The following is a 5,631-nucleotide window of genomic DNA, read 5'->3' as shown; positions in this document are numbered from 1 at the left end:
TAATAATCTTAAGAAGAATAAATCAGATACAAGTTTAAATATATATTTTCCAGAAGATCTGAAAACATGCCAAAGTAGCATATGTACTCCTATGTTTTCAGCAGCACAAATTATCATTGCTAATTCTTGGAAATAGCACAAATGCCCATAAACTGAGGAATAGACATTTAAAATGTGATATTTTGGTGACAGATGTTGAGAGAATGAGGAGGAAGGAGAGAAAATGACATCCATGGGTTATAGTACCGACAGCCAAGCTGCAGCCCAGCAGGGCTACAGTGCTTACATAGCCCAGCCAACTCAAGAATATACACAGACCACCCAGGCATATGGGCAACAAAGCTATGGAGCCTATGAACAACCTACTGATGTCAACTCTACCCAAGCTCAGACCACAGCCACCTATGGACAGACTGCATATGCAACTTCCTATGGACAGCCTCCCACTGGTTAGGCTACTCCAGCTGCCCCCCAGAGGTATAGCCAACCTGTGCAGGGGTATGGCACTGGGCCTTATGATACCACAACTGCCACAGTCATCACCACCTAGGCTTCTTATGCAGCTTAGGCTACATATGGTACTCAGTCTGCTTATCCAGCGTATGGGCAGCAGCCAGCAGCTACTGCACCTGCAAGACCACAGGATGGTAACAAGCCCACTGAGACTAATCAACCTCAATCTAGCACTGGAGGTTATAACCAGCACAGCCGAGGCTAGGGACAGAGTAACTACAGTTATTTCCTGGTACCTAGAAGTTGCCCAATGCAGCCAGTCACCACACCTCCAGCCTATCCTCTTACCAGCTATTCTATGCAGCTGACTAGTTATAATCAGAGCAGTTACTCTCAGCAGAACACTTATGGGCAGCTGAGAAGCTATGGACATCAGAGTAGCTATATTCCACAAAGCAGCTGTGGGCAGCGGCCTCCCACTAGTCATTGCCCCCAAAACTGGATCTTATAGTCAGGCTCCAAGTCAATATAGCCAACAGAGCAGCAGCTATGGACAGCAGAGTTCATTCCGACAGGACCACCCCAGTAGCATGGGTATTTATGGGCAGGAAGGCATCTAGAGGATTTTCCTGACCAGGAGTAAACTGGAGTGTGAGTGGTCCTGATACTGGGGGCAGGGGAAATGGGGGATTTGATTGTGGAGGAATGAACAGAGGTAGGCGGGAAGGAGGGTGGAATGGGCACTGGAGCGTGAGGTGGCTTCAGTAATCTTGTAGATCTGTGGATGAAGGACCAGATCTTGAACTAGGCCTTCCCATAGATCCTGATGAAGACTAACAATAGTGCAATTTACATACAAGGACTAAATGACAATGTGACACTTGATGATCTGGTAGACTTCTCTAAGCAATTGTGGGGTTGTTAAGCTTAACAAGAGAACTAGGCCAACCATGATCCATATCTACTTGGACAATGAAACAGGAGAGCCCAAGAGTGATGCCATGGTGTCGTATGAAGATCCACCGACTTCCAAAGCTGCTGTGGAGTGTTTTGATGGGAAAGATTTTCAAGGAAGCAAACTTAAAATCTCCCTTGCTCAGAAGAAGCCTCCAGCGAATGTCATGCAAGGTGGCATGCTGCTTCATGAGGGCGGAGGAATGCCACCACTGCTCCGTGGAGGTTCAGGTCACTCAGGAGGTCCTGGGGGACCCATGAGTCACATGAGAAGTTGTGGAGGTGACAGAGGAGGCTTCCCTCCAAGAGGCCCCCAGGATTCTTGTGGAAACCCCTCTGGAGGAGGAAATGTCCTACATCAAACTGGAGATTGGCAATGTCCCAATCCATTTGTGGAAACCAGAACTTTGCCTGGAGAACAGCATGCAACCACTGTAAAGCCCCAAAACCTGAAGGCTTCCTCCTGTTACTCAGGTGGTGATCATGGCAGAGGTGGCCCTGGTGGCATGTGGGGAGAAAGAGGTGACCTCATGGACTGCGGTGGTCCTGGTTGAATGTTCAGAGGTGACTGTGGAGGAGATAGAGGTGGTTTCCATGGTGGCCATGGCATGGACCGAGGTGGCTTTGGTGGAGAAAGACGAGGTGGTCCAGGGATTTTCCTGGACCTTTGATGAAACAAATGGGGAGAAAAGGTGGACGTGGAGGACCTGCAAAAATGGATAAAAGTGAGCACTGTCAGGAGCACAGAGACTGACCCTACTAGATGCAGAGACCCCGAAGAGCTGCACTGACTACAGGATTTATTTTTTAAACCAGAAAATGTTTTAAATTTATGATTCCATATTCATAATGTTGGCCACAACACTATGATTATTCCTTGTCTGTACTTTAGCATTTTTCACCATTTGTGAAGAAACATTAAAACAAGTTAAATGGTAGTGTGCTTTTTCCCCCCTTCTTTTAAAGATAATTGTTTAATTAATAATGGGAACCCTTGTGAGCATGCTCAGTTATCATTGTGGAGAACCAAGAGGGCTTCTAACTGTACAATGTTCATGGTTGCGATGTGCTTTTTTTAGAAAAAGATAAAATTTCAAGTGTTTATAAACAAAAATATTTAATGTGGTATTTTAATACAATGGAGTATTATTCAACTACTAAGAAGATAAACTTGAGACACTTATGAGTAAATAGATGCAACTAGAGACCATACTTATAAGTGAAATATATCAGACTCACATGTGTAAACATTGTATTATCACCCTAGTATAAAAATCTGGAAGGGTAAATGAAACTGGAAAAATGCAAAAAAATCTTTTGAAAGAGAAAGAAACTGTTTGGAGGGAGAGAATAACTGGGATGATGGAAAGGAGGGAAAAAGAACAAAGGGAAAGGAAATATATATGCATATACATAGAATGTATTGGATAATTGTACTGTTGATTTTTACTGGTCTATTGAAAGAAACAATTAATGCTTATGTATTTTTTCTCATTTTTAATTTTTCATAATTTCCTGTCCAATCTTATAGGTTTGTATCTGGTAATCTGGATGACTAATTTGAAGAAAACAATATGCAATATCACAACCATTATTGAATTCTTGTCATTGTGTTTAGTGAAATTCTGTATTGTTTGTAATGTGTTTCTTTAAAAATGATATTTTGTATTCTTTAGAAAGAGAAAAGCCGAACTTTTTTTCGCTTGTATGAGCAACTCAAAGGGTAAATAAGGAATAAACTGGAGGATAGATAATTGGAAGTGGGAGAAACTTCTTCAAATTAGAATTAGAACAAAGGAGAAGAAAAAGTAGAAAGGGATTGTTTCAAAAGAGAAAATGAAAGGAAAAATAGAAACAGAGCTTCTGTAAAATGAGAGGGGAAGAAGTATTGAAGGGAAGGGAAGGAAAGGGAAAAAAATTAAGATATATTATGTAAAGGTACAAATTTCCCATGATAAATATGATCCTTATGTATGACAAACATATTAATTAAAAATATTCTGTGAGACTTTGTGTATCCTGTTTACTACATAGCATGTGGTATTTGAAAGGAAATAACAATGGAACCATCAGATATGTAGGTTTTGTAGTAGAAATTCTGGTGAGCCAATATACTACTTATCTATCAGATATCTACCTATAGATCAATCCAGCATCTTCTCCTAGGTAGCAATCACTTTGTCATCAGGAAACAATCACTCTCCTTGGATTCTGTCAAACTTCCTGGGAAAATCATTGCTTTCCTCTAAGTTGTTAGATGCTTCAATTTTCTTTGTGTGTGTGAGTGTTGCCTATTTTCAAAGTAGGGATTATATCCTCTTTTGGGTCTGTCTCCTAAATAGTTTTACACCCTTTTCTTGCCTTAGTCTCTAGGCCAACTATATATCTAGCCCATATCTTCTATTTTCTTATGTGATATTTGGAGATGTTATTGGTCTAGTTGGATAAATAGAATGCTGTCTGAGTGTCTGTGATTTTGAAAAGGACAATGTAGAATAGGGAGAAGCCTTGGAGAAAATATGTTGAAATCATTTTCATTTATGTTTAGTGGGAGGAGGTTATTAGTCACTGAAGTGGAACTAACTGATATAGTTCAGTGGCTAATGGGCAAGAAATCATTTAAGTGGTCTTTCTTAGTAATATATCCATTGAAATATGAGAGATGCTCCGGAGTCTTCATGCAGAGCAGAAAAAATGAACTGAAGGTTGTTTCTGGAGCACACAGCCTTCAAAATATAAAATGAAGATCTACTAAAAAAGTTTTGCAAGCATAATCTGCACTACATGTGGAAACCATGATGAATGAAAGAAAATCAAGATGTTATGAAGGACTACAGAGAAGTATCCACTTTTACTTAGTATGACATTCTCAGTGAAACTTTCCCTAACAATTTTATTTAAATAGCAACTTGATCACAACTGTTCAGAAAGTTTCATGGCTCTTCTGTTTTATTTTACCCAAAGTTCATTTTACCATAAAGTTCCTATACATTTTTACTTCTTTGTTTTTACATTTGTTATGCTATTGTGGTGTCTAAAAGATTTCCTGACACATAATGTGTAATAAACAATATTTGTGGAATAAATGAAATGAGAGGATATCTTTTCTTGTAAAATGACACAAGATGGTTGATTAAAACAGATTCAGGAGAGAAATAGTGTTTTGATGATTAGCCATGACATTCACCAGAATGGCTGGCTGAATTAAGAATGTGGTGAGTTGAATATCAAAGTTTGAAAAGCACTGAGTTTGACTCTTGACCACTGAGTCTTTTTTTTTTTTTTTTTTTTTCTTTCTTTTGCGGAACCAGGGATTGAACTCAGACGCTTGCGCTTGCCAGGGAAATGCTTATTCCATTGAGCCATATCCCCGGCCCCTTGACCACTGAACTGTAGTAAACCATCTAGTTGTTACACTTTTATAAAACAATATAAATTATTAATAAAATTTAATAAAATGCAAAGCTGTGTAAAATACAAGCTGAATATTTTTTCTTATGTTACTCTGTTCATATTTTCAGTCTTTTGTCCTTTGAATAGTCACATTTCTAAGGACCATCCAGACATTTGAACATCTTTGATTAGACCAGTTTGTTTTCACTGGATTGCTCAGGCAACTTTGATAAAAATTAGGAAGAAATAGAAACCGATACTTATGGTTCCACAGCCCCTTTTATCTTGGGTTTTATTATGCTGGTACAACAAAGGATTATGATCCTAAATGATCTGAATGCAATAACAAAAGCATGTATTTATCTGGGGGATTATTTACTGTACAAGGGAAAATTTTGCTTTATCTATGAATCAGGAAGCTCAGAACGTCATTCACAGCATGGCCAGTACAAAAGACATGTTAACTGGTGAAGGTGCCGTTACTTCCTCAAATAATCAATTTTGTTTTGAATTTCAAGCCTGGGGACAAAATTAAAATAGCTGTCACAAGGGACTGGAGGAAACTTCCTTCAAAGGGTGAGAGATCCCTTGATCTGACTTCCATTTGCCAGCATTCTGATGAAACTTTTCAGGATTTTGTGGCATGCTTATTGCAGGCTAGTAGGAGGATTATCAACAAGACAGAGGCTGGCAAGCGAATTGTTGAAGAATTTGCCTTTTAAAATGTGAAACTGGTGCAAAGAGGCTTTAGAAGCCCACAAAACATGTGATGCACTGTCTGAAATGTGGAGATGTTGGCCTTCTGTACATTCAAGAGCTGCCTTTCAGAAG

General features: G+C 39.4%; 1 pseudogene; it reads left to right on the top strand.

Annotated features, from left to right (window-relative positions):
* Window positions 1–223: 223 nt before the first annotated feature.
* Window positions 224–2,170, top strand: LOC101581913 (annotated as a pseudogene).
* The last annotated feature ends 3,461 nt before the right edge of the window (window positions 2,171–5,631 follow it).

This window comes from Octodon degus, unplaced genomic scaffold, assembly GCF_000260255.1.
Source record: "Octodon degus isolate 3935 unplaced genomic scaffold, OctDeg1.0 scaffold00349, whole genome shotgun sequence".
Lineage (NCBI taxonomy): Eukaryota > Metazoa > Chordata > Mammalia > Rodentia > Octodontidae > Octodon > Octodon degus.
Note: the sequence above shows the minus strand (reverse complement) of the source record. Positions and strands in the feature narration are given on the sequence as shown.